This window comes from Aulonocara stuartgranti (assembly GCF_965226115.1).
Source record: "Aulonocara stuartgranti genome assembly, chromosome: 1".
NCBI lineage: Eukaryota > Metazoa > Chordata > Actinopteri > Cichliformes > Cichlidae > Aulonocara > Aulonocara stuartgranti.
In genome coordinates this window covers 36395211-36410226 of record NC_138939.1, presented here as the reverse complement: position 1 = coordinate 36410226, position 15016 = coordinate 36395211, and the positions used below count along the sequence as shown (strand labels likewise).

Genomic DNA, 15016 nt, shown 5'->3' with positions numbered 1-15016 from the left:
AAGAACTCCTCAATAGAGCTTGAAATAAATTCACAACATTTTTTATCCGCCAGAAGGAGAGAGTTAAATCTCCAAAGTGGAGGGCTACGTTTATAGGTAGAAAGTTGAACGCCCAATAGCAGAGGTGAATGGTCAGATATTACAATACCAGAATAGTCGGAAGAATTAACACACGAATTAAGAGTTCTGTCGATGAAAAAATAATCAATCCTGGAATAAGAATGATGGACCTGGGAGAAAAACGAAAATTTTTTGATTGAAGGGTTCTCCATGGATCAACAAGATCATTCTGTTTCATAAAATCTGAGAATGTTTTAGACATAGATGATGGAGTCAAATAACGAGGACTAGATCGATCCAAGATTGGGTCAAAAACACAATTCAGATCTCCACCAAGGATAAGCAAATGAGTATTCAGAAAGGGGATGTTACTCAGCAATCTATTAGCGAATTCAGAATCATCAAAATTCGGGGCATATACATTTACCAACAAAACCTTTTTCTGCATTAGGGTACCAGCAACAAATGGGACAGCCCCCCCCCCCCCCCCCCCGAACACAAATACACCCCAAGTCTCCACAGAACAGAACAAAGGAGACAGCAGTGAACCCCAAAGTAGCAAAAACGATTCACCAAAGTGACTGGACTAATTGGAGTCCGAATAAAAATAAAAGCGGGAGAGGAAAAAAAAAAACAACCTCTCGCCAACTTCTCTACTGTATAACAGCGTGTGCGGGGGTTTTTTTTGTTTGTTTGTTTGTTTTTTTTAAAAAAAGGTCAACCAAACAACCAGAAAAAAAAAAAACAAAAACAAAAAAAACCCAGTCCTGTGCAAATCAATGCAGCAAGCTCGGAGAAGATTGTGCTGGACTGGTCCGAAGTTCAAGAGTATATTATATGATTCAGTTTCATTATATAACAATGAAAATAAAAGGAACCAGCACACCAACAGTACAATAACTAGCACAACGGCCTAAGTAAACAATGCACAGGTGGTGTTAAACCTAACGAGAGCGTGAACTCTTAGCAGCATTACAGCATCAAACTGAGGGGCTATTGAGGCTCACCCAGAGATCAAAGTTTTGACATAATCACTGGCCTCCTCTGCTGAAACAAAGTCCTTCTCGACACCCTTATATGTGATGCAGAGTCGCGCTGGATGAAGCAGGCCATACCGAACACCTTCAATGCCACGGAGTTGCTGCCTGACCGTGTTGAATGCAGCACGAGCCCGTGCCACCCTGGCGGTGTAGTCGGGGAAGACTGAGATGGTCTCCAACTTTAATCTGTCGGCGTTCTCTAGCACGTTGTAAAATGTGAATACAGTCAGCAATTTCTGCTTTGAATGTTTCACTGTTCCACGAAGCCTCGCTTTGCCCGTCTCTACATGAAGCCAGTTTCTCTAGCTCAGAAAGGCCAGAAGCAGAAAGAGTTCACAAACAAGGTTTTAGGTGTTTTCCAGCTAATGTAAGGTTTGGATATGTTGAACGTCCTTTGTAGTTTACCCCTCAGCACTGAAGTTTTTAACAGTATTTATTTCTGTTGTGGATGGACTACTCCAGCTTTCGGCCCTAGACCAGCACAGCATCTGCTGTTACTGCTAGAATGTTTTATATTTTTGGAACAAATTTTAAGTTTGATAAGTTTGTGTATTTATTTAACAATCTGTGGAACTGAGTTCACAAAGAATGATATGAAAGATTGTTTCAGTAGTTACATAGAGCTATGGTTATTAGCAACAACTGTTATTCACATGAATCCTATGAATCCTACTGCTCATTCAAAAAGGTCACACGGTGTAACTGTCTGATAAAATGCTGATTGTCAACCTTTTACATTTGTGGAAAAAGTTTCCTAAATATTCTAAAAGTAGTAAGACTGAACTATAGGGACATTTTGTAAAAAATAAACTTTTACTTACAGACCTTATTACAGCTTTTTAACCATACTTCAGACTGTAAAGAATCATTGAGTCATTTAAGTGTACACCTCTTTAATGTTGCAGCTGGAGGCTAATTCACTGTAGGCTATTCATGCTGTGATTTATTGACTGATCTATGTTTCATATTAACCAAATTCTGCTGGTTAGTAATCTAATTAAGACTTTAAATTCAGTACAAAGTAAAATATTTGCCTTCAAAATATAATGTATGTTTTTATGAAAAATCTAAATGACTATGAAAGAGCTGATAATACAAATATCAGTAGCTTTGGGTTCAGCTGTTGTCTTCAGCATTTATTTAGTTTAACTATTAGGAGGTTAGTTTTGTATACTAGCGGGTGTACTGTAGGGGTGGGTTTGGATAATCAGTTTTCCGATTAAAATCAATTTCAGCTCAAATAACGCAATATTGAGTCATTAAAATCCTGAATTGATTTTAAAATATGAATGTATTTTGCCAGAACTACCAGAATCTCAGGTTAAAGCTCAACAAAACAATTTCAACAATCACCAAACAGCTAAAACAGCAAACGGATTCCACACAAAGACGTAAACACAAAGCGTGGACCCCACGAATCAGACACGCCGTCGAGGCTGAAAGCCGAAGGCTCACAGATTCTGAAGCTGCAGGTTTCGTCACTCACCAGCCAATATTGACTGAACCAGCAGCAAAAGATGATCCAAACTAGGTTTCACATTTCACTTCACATAAACATCATCATGAATTCCCTGACTTTTTCGGTTTTGCTTCCACCACGATGAAATCACTTTTCCTGCACAGCTCTCTCTCTCTCTCCCTCAGTGTACTTCAAGAACAGTTTCCCATTTCAAATCTCAGTTTCCTGCATTATTCGCTTGCTTTTTACCACCCTCCAACCTGCCAAACAGACTGTGAGCATAGTACAGTGTACAAGCAGAGAGGGAGTTGCTTGCAAGAGCGTAGAGAATGCAGCAGACACTCGCTCTCACTGGAATCACTAGGATGGCTCATTTTGCATCTTTGAAAAATGTGGATGGTGTTTCTGCCTCTAAATCTGAACAGTTTGACCAAAATCACAGCGAGATATCACCTAATAGGTAAGATCTACCTGTTATTGACTATTTTCAAGCTCAGAGCTAAGCTATAAAATTAACCTCACCTGTTTGTATCATGTTTAAGTCACATGACGGAGTGTTGTTTCCATGACGAGTGATCAGTCTAAAATGGAGCCAATTGAATTCAAGAATGGAGACCAGTCTGATCCGCAAATGTGAGAATTTTGTGACTTTTACAAAGATTGCATATAAGTTTGTTGAATTTAGTAAATCGTAGCCTGTTGTCTGAATGTTGAATGTTTATCATGTGTTGAAGCCAAGTGAACCAGGAGAGACCAGAATCACCAGCCCCCACCTGTGTGACCATAAGGAGGTCTAGAATGGAACCAATAGCATTCCAGGCTGGAGACCAGTCTGATCCACAAATGTGAGAATTAAAACATGCCCTAAACATATTATCATATGATTTTACTGATGAGCACTGAGAGTTGTCAAAACACTTATTTCATGGCCTGAAATGTTGAATGTTTGTAATGTGTTGAAGCTGAGTGACCGTCCTTACCCAGCTGCGTGTCCGTGAAAAGTGACCATACTAGATTACTAAACTGAAAGAAAGCAATGGACAACAACATATAACATAACAAATCTACTTTTTTAATTCTAGGAAGTAATTGTCATTTGAACTGTGTCACTTAAAGGAAACATACTAAACCTGCATGGCAACTGTTTATCGAAGGCAGTCTTCTGCTATTTTTAGAAATGAAAATGTTTGTTACAAAAAGCCACACCACATCAAGAACTCCACCGACTTCACCGACAAGGTCCAGAAACTTACCCTGGATCCAGATGAAACCATGGTGTCCTTTGATGTAGTCTCTCTCTTCACTTGCATACCCACCACGGAGGCCGTGGAGACTGTCAGAAAACGACTACAAGAAGACAGCTCCTTGGAGGACAGGACCAACTTCACACCCGATCAGATTTGCACACTGTTAGACCTCTGCCTCACCACTACATATTTCAAATACAACGAAGGCTTTTACAGACAAAAACATGGCTGTGCCATGGGCTCCCCCGTGTCACCTATTGTAGCCAACCTTTACATGGAGGAAGTGGAAAGGAAGGCTCTTGGCTCCTTCAAAGGAAGAGTACCCAGCCACTGGTACAGATATGTGGACGACACCTGGGTCAAAATCAAGACACAAGAAGTGGAATCCTTCACTGTGCACATTAACGCTGTGGATAAAAACATCAAGTTCACCAGGGAAGACACAAAGGACAACTGTTTGCCTTTCCTGAACTGCGCTGTGCACATTGAAGAGAACAGCAACCTCAACATCGAAGTTTACCGGAAGCCCACAAACACGGACCAGTACCTCCTCTTTGACTCCCATCACCCTCTGGAACACAAACTTGGAGTAATTAGGACCCTACACCACCGGGCAGAACATGTTCCCTCTAAGCCTGAAGGAAAAAAGAAGGAACACACACATGTAAAGGAAGCACTCAAAACGTGCGGCTATCCTAAATGGGCGTTCTTAAAGTCAGCAAAGAGGCACAGAAAAGAAGATCAGACACCAGCGAGGGAGGATAAGAAAGACAGACGCAACAACATTGTCATCCCCTATGTAGCCGGTGTATCAGAGAAACTCAGGAGAGTTTTCTTCAAGCATGACATCCCAGTGTATTTCAGACCCAGCAACACGCTCAGACAGAAACTGGTTCACCCGAAAGACAAAACGCCAAAACACAGACTTAACAATGTGGTGTACGCTGTACAGTGTAGCGAGGAATGCTCAGACCTCTACATTGGAGAAACCAAACAGCCACTTCACAAGCGCATGGCACAACACAGAAGAGCCACCTCCACAGGACAAGACTCAGCAGTTCATCTGCATCTTAAGGATAAAGGACACTCTTTCGAGGATGCCAATGTTCACATTTTGGACAGAGAGGACAGATGGTTTGAAAGAGGAGTGAAAGAAGCCATCTATGTCCACTGTGAGCGACCATCTTTGAACAGAGGCGGGGGTTTACGACACCAACTCTCTGCCATCTATAATCCAGTTTTGAGATCCCTTCCCAGACGCCTTAACGCCCACTCACATCCTGGGCCATCTGACCTCAGGAATTCGCATGATAAGGTGGGGCCAGGTTTCACAATGAACACACCCGAAACTCTGACTGATTGGGACCCACACCCAGTTTCACACCTTGGCTCAGGCGATTAGAGGATCATCAGGGGGTCCTTTTGTCCCTCTGTGGGGGGATACTCCCACTAGGTTTATATCTGGGACTCTCCACCATTTGACCTTAGAACTGAAGAAGCTTCTCGGATGAGAGGTGAAACGTCTTCAAGTAACTTATAGAAGTCCAGACGCTTTTCTTTGCAAGCTCCTTTGTTTGTTACAAAACACTTACAAGGCACAACACTGACTTCACTAACCTAAGACTGAGATATTTTCACATTTTAGATATATGTGTGTGTTTAATGACAATTTAAAGTTTGGTATTTAAAAGTTTTAGTTTTGTAATAATTCTCTAAAAAAATAACGTCATAATGATGTCAGCTTGCTTTTTATCTCAGTAATCAGTTTTCTACATGATATTAAATATGATAACGATAGAATATAAAATATAAAATCACAGAGACATTTTATCCCTCTTGCTTTTCTACTTTAGTTTAAATTACCCAAGTTGAGGTCAGGAGAAGGAAAGTTCAAAGTTGATGAGACTTTGAACTATGTATTTATTCTTAAAAGAAAGAAAATGTGACACTTATAACAGAAGTTTTGCCTTTGTGTTACTTTGAGTGAAACAGTGGATTAAGTGTGATGAATGCCTTTCCAGTCACTGTATCCATTAAGACAAACTGTTAAAGCCAGTCGTTCATAGAAAAAAGTTGTGCAGTAAATAAAAAATAAAAAAAACTTTAAAAAGTCAGAAACAATAAGTTGTAAACTCAGTGTCAGTGTTGGTTGTGTGACACAGTTTGTCTGTGAAGGTTCTTAGTCATCCAGGTCCTTTCATGAACATACATGAACATACTGTTTACTGAGAGTACAGTTCAAACTACGGTTGTGACATGACATGTTGTCCAGAATAAAAATATTTTTTATGTGATATAAAAATGTATTTATGTCATGTCATTGCTATAGCAGTGCCATGCATTCCATAGTGTGCACAACGCTGAGACTTACCAAACCATGTCTGGGTTGCTTGTAGACAGACTTTGGTTTTTCTCAGTGTCTGTCAGCAACAACAAATTAGACCTGAAAAGAGATCCACTTCAACAACCTCCAAAGCGCAACACTTTTCAAAATCTGCAAGAAACCTGCACCTGCTGAATGTGAAAACAATAAACCTGTTTCACTGCTTAAGGCAAAAACACATGATCGAGTACAACAAGGCTATTTAGGAGATAAAAGCAGTTGGTGATGTTAAAAAAAAATATGGTTAAATGGCCTGTATTTGTATAGCGCTTTACTAGTCCCTAAGGACCCCAAAGCACTTTACACATCCAGTCACACATTCACACACTGGTGATGGCAAGCTACATTGTAGCCACAGCCACCCTGGAGCGCACTGAGAGAGGCGAGGCTGCCGGACACTGGCGCCACCGGGCCCTCTGACCACCACCAGTAGGCAAGGGTGAAGCGTCTTGCCCAAGGACACAACGGCCGAGACTGTCGGAGCCAGGGCTTGAACCGGCAACCTTCCCATTACAAGGCGACCTCCCAACTCTGGCCTGCTCCCAACTCGGCTGGCCTGGAAACACCAGACACCGAGACATTTATGCAAATGTACTGTTTATAAGATTGGGGAAACCTGCAATCAGCTGAGACTGAAGAAGTCACTTGGATGAGTGACGAAATGTTTCTCCCACAAAACGCTACATCCAGATGAACAGAATCAACTTTTGGAGATTTACTTTCCTGGATGATTGAGCATGCATCAAGACAACTTTGACTATTGATCTTATGCTCATGGAAGAATTGGGATTTGGTGGGATTATGCAACATTAAGACAGCAGCCAGGTATCCCGAACTAATTTTGTGGTTCATTCACACCTCGCTCGAGTTGACCAGCGTGTCTATTACATGTTTTACCATGATATTGGGTTAACTTGGCATAAAATTAAATAGAAAATGCTCATTGCATGTGTCATGAGTTAGAAAGTATAGAGGAAGTGGGTGTGTATTTTGAGTAGCCTGTAATGGTGTTGGTCACATCATGATCATGAGATGTTCCCAAGAAATACGCTGTATACTGCAACTTTGTGATTGCCTCTAAAAAACACTCTTTAAAATGAAAAATGTTACTCTGCATTTTGTAGATGCTTGAGGAGGAAATTGTTACTTTTATGAAAAATGAGCTACAAAAATTCAAGAAATTTCTGAGTCAAAAATGTCCAGAAGGCACACAAAAAAAGAAGATTATGAGAGAAGATTATGAATCAACGGCTGATAAAAAAGATGAGATCAGCGATGGTGACACATTTCTGAGACTCACACTGAGCTTCCTGAGAAGAAAGAAGCAGGATCAGCTGGCTGATTCTCTGCAGAGGAGTGAGATGCTTTTCTATATTTTCTTCATTTTTTACATCTGTGGAAACTGTCAAACTGCCAAAGAGGTAAAATTGTTATTATAATGTAAAATTATTGTGAAACAATAACTCTGTTAACCTCAGTAATGGATAATGTGAAGATCTCAATAATGGATTAGGTTTCTTAAAGGTTTCTTAAAAACCATATTGCACTTAGCATATTTGATTCACTGTAAATGGACCTATATCACCTGATGTTTCCTCAGAAACTTCTGCTGCCATTTGCCAACATAAATTAAAGTGTAACCTGAGGAAAAAGTTTCAGTGCTTGTTTGAGGGGGGTGCCCGAGCAGAGAACCCCACTCGTCTGAATCAGATCTACACAGAGCTCCACATCTTAGAGGGTGAGAACAGAGATGATGATCATCATGAGGACAGACAGATACAACCTGCCTCCTTGAAACCTGGAGGTTCAGCTGATATCTTTTTTGGGAATATTTTTAAACCTTTATCTGGAAGACATGAACCAGTCAGAACTGTGGTGACAAAGGGAGTGGGTGGAATTGGAAAAACAGTCTTGACACAAAAATACATTTTGGACTGGGCTAAAAACAAAGCCAACAACAATATACAGTTTATCTTCCAATTCACTTTCCGAGAGCTCAATTTGCTGAAAACAAAACAGTGCAGCTTGGTGGAACTTATCCATTATATGTTTACTGACACCAAAGAAGATAAGATAAGATAAGATAGAACTTTATTAATCCCTCAGGTGGGTTCCTCTGGGAAATTCGATTTCCAAAAAAGCACAGCACCGACAGAAGTTACAGAATATTATATATATATATATACACACACACACACACACACACACACACATACACACACATATATAAATACAGAGACAAATATAAATAAAATATACGAAGGGGATAAATAGAATAAATAGGAATAAAAATAAAAATACAAGTGAATTGCACATTTCAAGTATTGAGTCTATTGCACTGTTGACTATTTACAAAAAGTATTGCACAAGGTATTGTACAGTGAGGTGAAGAGGCACTACAGCTTAGTTGTTCCCCCCTCCTTTGTCCTCCTGTTTCCTGTTTCCCCTCCCTCTCCCCTCCAGAGAGGAGTTAAACAGTTTGATGGCGTGTGGGACAAAGGAGTTTTTAAGTCTGTTAGTTCTTGTCTTGGGGAGAAGCAACCTGTCACTGAACAGACTCTTCTGGTTGTTAATGGCCGTGTGCAGAGGATGCCCAGCATTGTTCATAATGTCCATCAGTTTCTTTAATGTCCTTTTCTCTGCCACTGTCACCAGAGTGTCCAGCTTCATGCCGACCACAGAGCTAGCCTTCCTGATCAGTTTCTCCAGCCTGGATGAGTCCTTCTTTGCTGTGCTGCTCCCCCAGCACACCACAGCATAGAAAAGTACTCCAGCAACCACTGACTGGTAAAACATCCTCAGGAGCTTCCTGCAGATGTTAAAAGACCTCAGCCTCCTTAGGAAGTACAGTCGGCTTTGGGCTTTTTTATACAGGTGCTCTGTGTTGCATGACCAGTCCAGTTTATTGTCCACCCACAGCCCGAGGTACTTGTACTTGTTGACCACCTCCACCTCCTCACCCTCTATCTGAACTGGCAGTGGACCTTCTCTGGACCTCCCGAAGTCCACAACCAGTTCCTTAGTCTTTGAGGTGTTGAGTTGCAGGTGGTTTGTGTGACTCCATGCGACAAAGTTCCTCACCAGACTTCTGTACTCCTCTTCCTGATCATCCCAGATACACCCCATGATGGCTGTGTCATCTGCAAACTTCTGAATATGGCATAATTCAGAGTTGTAGCAGAAGTCAGAGGTGTACAGGGTGAAGAGAAGAGGGGACAGCACAGTTCCCTGTGGTGCTCCTGTGCTGCTCACCACAGTGTCAGACGTGATGTCCTTCAGCCTGACGTACTGTGGTCTGTCGGTGAGGTAGTCGGAGATCCAAGCCACCAGGCAGGGGTCCACCTCCATCCTGTTCAGTTTTTCCTGAAGCATACAGGGCCGGATGGTATTAAAGGCACTGGAAAAGTCAAGAAACAGGATCCTGACCGTGCCTTTTCCCCCATCCAGGTGTGAGTGGGCTCTGTGTAGGAGGTACAGGATGGCATCCTCCACTCCAACACCCGCCTTGTATGCAAACTGTAGTGGGTCCTGGGCATGTTGTACCTGTGGTCGGAGGAGGTTGAGGAAGAGCCGCTCTAGAGTCTTCATAAGATGTGACGTCAGTGCCACCGGTCGGAAGTCATTCAGCTCATTGGGCCGGTTCCTTTTGGGGGCCGGGACGATGCAGGATGTCTTCTATAGGGCGGGCACTCTCCCCAGTCGCAGACTGAGATTGAAGACTCGTTGTAGCGGCTCCCCAAGTTCAGCAGCACATGCCTTTAGCATCCTAGGACACACCTTGTCTGGGCCTGCTGCCTTTCTGGGGCAAAGCTTCCTCAGTTGTCTCCTGACCTGATCCACTGTGACACTGGGAGATGTTTGGGAGGAGGGGAGGGGGGGAGATGTCTTGCTGCTGAGAGAGGGAAGAAAAAGCAGGAATCTGCCACTTTGAAGAGTTTCAGGTTGTGTTTCTCCTGGATGGTCTGGATGAGTGTCGACTTCCTCTGGACTTCCACAACAACAGCATTGTGACTGATGTTACAGAGTCCACCTCACTGGATGTACTGCTGACCAACCTTATCAGGGGGAACCTGCTTCCCTCTGCTCGCCTCTGGATAACAACACGACCTGCAGCAGCCACTCTGATCCCTCATGAGTGTGTTGACATGGTGAAAGAGGTCAGAGGCTTCATGGACTCGCAGAAGGAGAAGTACTTCAGGAGGAGATTCAGGGATGAAGAGCAGGCAAATGCAATGATCTCACACATTGGGACATCACGACGCCTCCACATCATGTGCCACATTCCGGTCTTCTGTTGGATCACCTCTACAGTTCTCGAGGATGCACTCCAGTTCAAAGAGAAGACAGAACTTCCTGCAACCCTGACTGAGATGTACATCCACTTCCTGTTAACTCGGATAAAGCAAGATAATGCAAAGTATCATAGAAAGGCTGAGACAGATTCAGAAGCCAAGAAGATCTTTCTGGCTTTGGGAAACCTTGCTTTTGAGGAGCTGCAGAAAGAAAACCAGATATTTTCTGAAACAGAACTAAAAGAGTATGGCATTGACATCAAAACTGGATCACTCTGCTCAGGACTGTTCATAGAGGTCTTCAATACGAAGCATGGGTTGAGCCAGGAGAGAGTGTTTTCCTTTGTCCATCTGAGCATTCAAGAGTTTCTGGCTGCACTTCATGTCCTTCTAACATTTGTCAACACTGGTGTCAATCTACTGAGAAGACGTCGATTGTCAGTAAAACATGAGCATGCATGTAAGAAACTCTACCAGGACGCAGTGGACCAGGCTTTACAGAGTCCAAAGGGGCACCTAGACTTGTTTGTTCGCTTCCTGCTGGGTCTTTCACTGGATACTAATCAGACTTTCCTACAAGGCCTGCTGAAAAAGACAAAAAGTAAACCAAAGGTCAGAGAAAAGCTAGTGCAGTACATCAAGCAGAAGATCAGACACTGTCCTTCTCCAGAGAGAAGCATTAATCTGTTTCACTGCCTAAATGAACTCAATGACAATTCTTTAGTGGAGGAAATCCAACAGCTTCTGAGATCAGGAAGCTTCTTTGAAAACAAACTCACTTTTTCTCAGTGGTCAGCGCATACATTTTACAATAAAACATACATTTGCATGAAACCAAAATACAACATAAATACAACTACAATTAATAGACAATAAATTTAAAAAATAAAAAATCATTAATTAAAATGACTACAGCTCTGATTTCCCTTTAATCACACTTTGACCTTCAATGTAAAGAATCTGATGTCTGTAATCAATTTGATTTCGGTTGGAAGTGTGTTCCACAGATGGCAGGCCTTTATGGAAAATGCTGACTGACCAAATTAAGATCTCGATATGATATCTTGCAGTTGCCGTTCACCATGCTCCTAGTAATACGATTACTATCTTGTCTTTGGATGTATCTATTAAGACACTCTGGGGCCATCCTATTTATACATTTAAAAACTAATTTAAGAAAACACAAATGATTAAAACTCATAAAACTAAGTAGATTATATATTTCTTTAAAATGTGACAATGATGCCACCGAATAGATTTTTTATCCATTATTTTTAAAGATTGGTTATATAAGGATACCACAGGCTGAACTGTAGATGGTGCTGCTTGAGTCCAAACTGTCAGACAATATGAAAAATGAGAGAATATCATGGAATGCATGAATAACTGAGCTGCTGAAGTAGGTATATAATGCCGAATTAACTTAAAACAATTCAGATTAACCTTGACCGTCGTTGAAATCTTCTTTACATGTGTATCAAATTTAAGAGTGAATCTAAAATTATTCCTAAAAACTTAAAATCTTTAACCTCCTTTATTTCTTCGTTGCTTAACTTGATTTTAAAATCATCAGGTGAACTTTGTTTTCTAATAGAAAAACACATAGAAACTGTTTGTTTTTTTTAATTCAATACAAGATGATTATGTTCCAGCCATTGTTGGACATCATTCAGATGTGTCGTTAAAGTATCTGCTGCTTCACCAGGTGACTTAGCTGGTACATATATAACTGCATCATCTGCATAAAGCTGGTAGATAGCTTTTGGACAACTGGCAGGCAAATCATTTATGCTATATCATGCTATATCTAGCAGAGAAAACATTTTGTGTATGTTCACAGGTTATCAGGCTGATCACAGAGACAGGCTGTTGTGTCCTGGCTTCAGCTCTGAACTCCAACCGCTCTAATCTGAGGGAGCTGGATATGAGTTTTAATCATCCAGGAGACTTGGGACTTCAACTACTGTCTGCTTTACAGCAGGAGCCAAAGTGCAAACTGGAAACTCTCAAGTATGATGTTTTTAAAATCAGTACACATACGTCATAGCCTTCGTTTACTGAGCCTGAGTTTGTGTTCACTTGTCTTTCTCTACCACATCAACAGGACTGGTCACTGTGGAAAATGCAGAATGGCCCCATCACCCCTAAGATGTAAGCCAAACCACTATTAAAAGAATCTTGGAAAACAATCAATTCAAATTATCAACATTATAATATGATATAATTAGTGCTGTCAGCGTTAATGTCATTAAAATGACGTTAACACCATAACCGCATTAACGCAGCAAATCTCCGTTAATGAGTTAACGTGGATCGCCCCGTGCGTGGGGCTGCATGGCATCAATACGTTAGCTCATTTAGCTTGTTAATGCATTAGACCTGGATGACTGAGAACCTTCACAGACAATGCATTAGAGCCGTCCAGCCCCACGCACGGGGCGATCCGCGACAACTTGCTAACGGAGATTTGCCGCGTTAATGCAGTTATGGTGTTAACGTCATTTTAACAAGATTAGCGCTGACAGCACTAGATATAAAATATTCTTTGAAATGTGATGAAATAATTAGCTATGCTTAGCATAAAGACTGGAAGAATGGTGAACCCGTAGTTTGGATCCAACTGAGGGTAACATAAACCATAACCTCTCAAAACTCAATCATTAATATGTCATATCTTATTTGTTTAATGTCTACAAAAGCCAAAGTACAGGTTGGGCCAATTTTATGGATACACCGTAATAACATGGGAATGGTTGGTGATATTAAAGTCCTGTTTGTGGCACATTAGTATATGTGAGGGGGCAAACTCCTCAAGATGGGTGGTGACCATGGTGGCCATTTAGAAGTTGGCCATCTTGGATAGAACTTTTGTTTTTTCAATAGGAAGAGGGCCATGTGACACATCAAACTTATTGGTAATGTCACAAGAAAAACAATGGTGTGCTTGGTTTCAGCGTAACTTTATTCTTTCATGAGTTATTTACAACTTTCTGACCACTTATAAAATGTGTTCAATGTGCTGCCCATTGTGTGTTGGATTGTCAATGCAACCCTCCTCTCCCACTCTTCACACACTGATAGCAACACCGCAGGAGAAATGCCAGCACAGGCATCCAGTATCCGTAGTTTCAGGTGCTGCACATCTCGTATCTTCACACTATAGACAATTGCCTTCAGATGACTCCAAAGATAAAAGTCTAAGGGGGTCAGATCGGGAGACCTTGGGAGCCATTCAACTGGCCTACAACGACCAATCCACTTTCCAGGAAACTGTTCATCTACGAATGCTCGGACCTGGCACCCATAATGTGGTGGTGCACCATCTTGCTGGAAAAACTGAGGGAACGTGCCAGCTTCAGTGCAAAAAGAGGGAAACACATCATCATGTAACAATTTCAAATATCCAGTGGCCTTGAGGTTTCCATTGATGAAGAATGGACCCGCTATCGTTGTACCCCATATACCACACCAAACCATCACTTTTGTTGTTCCAACGGTCTTGGAGGGATCCATCCAATGTGGGTTAGTGTCAGACCAATAGCGGTGGTTTTGTTGGTTAACTTCACCATTCACATAAAACTTTTCCTCATCACTGAACAAAATCTTCTGTGTGAACTGAGGGTCCTGTTCCAATGCTTTGCTTTGCTTTGCCCATTCTGCAAATTCTGTGCGCTGATCTGGGTCATCCTCGTCGAGATCCTGCAGTAGCTGGAGTTTGTAAGGGTGCCATTTGTGAGTAGCTAACATCCGCCGAAGGGATGTTCGACTAATGCCACTCTCCAGTGACATGGCCACGCTGTGGGCTCTTGCTGAATGAAGCTAGGACAGCCACTGATGTTTCTTCATTAGTGAGTTTTCTTGCGTCCACATTTTGGCAAATCCAACACTGAACCAGTTTCACGAAAATTAGCAAGCAGTTTGCTAACTGTAGCATGGGAGATGGGTGGTCTCGTAGGGTGTCTTGCATTGAAATCTGCTGCAATGACCCAGTTACTGCGTTCACCAGATATCAACACAATTTCGATCCGCTCCTCATGTGTTAACCTCTTCGACATGTCAATGACTGTGAACAAAGAGAAACTTGTAAATAACTCATGAAAGAATAAAGTTACGTTGAAACCGAGCACACCATTGTTTTTCTTGTGACATTACCAATAAGTTTGATGTGTCACATGGCCCTCTTCCTATTGAAAAAACAAAAGTTCTATCCTAGATGGCCGACTTCTAAATGCCCACCATGGTCACCACCCATCTTGAGGAGTTTGCCCCCTCACATATACTAATGTGCCACAAACAGGACTTTAATATCACCAACCATTCCCATGTTATTACGGTGTATCCATATAAATGGTCCACCCTGTACTATTAGTACTGGACCCAAACACAGCAGAAGGAAACCTCAAACTGTCTACAGACAACAGAAAAGCCGTGTTGGTGAAAGAGGAGCAGCCTGATCATCCAGAGAGATTGGATAGCTGGAAACAGGTGCTTTGCAGCGATGGTTTGACTGGGCGCTTTTACTGGGAGGTACGGTG

At 41.8% G+C, this 15016-nt stretch overlaps 1 long non-coding RNA gene across 1 annotated transcript; it reads left to right on the top strand.

Moving 5' to 3' along the window:
* Nucleotides 1-2928: 2928 nt before the first annotated feature.
* LOC309697224 lies at nt 2929-3398 on the top strand. Its single transcript, XR_014273774.1, has 3 exons — nt 2929-3019; nt 3102-3192; nt 3294-3398. It is a non-coding gene; the product is annotated as an uncharacterized lncRNA (long non-coding RNA).
* The last annotated feature ends 11618 nt before the right edge of the window (nt 3399-15016 follow it).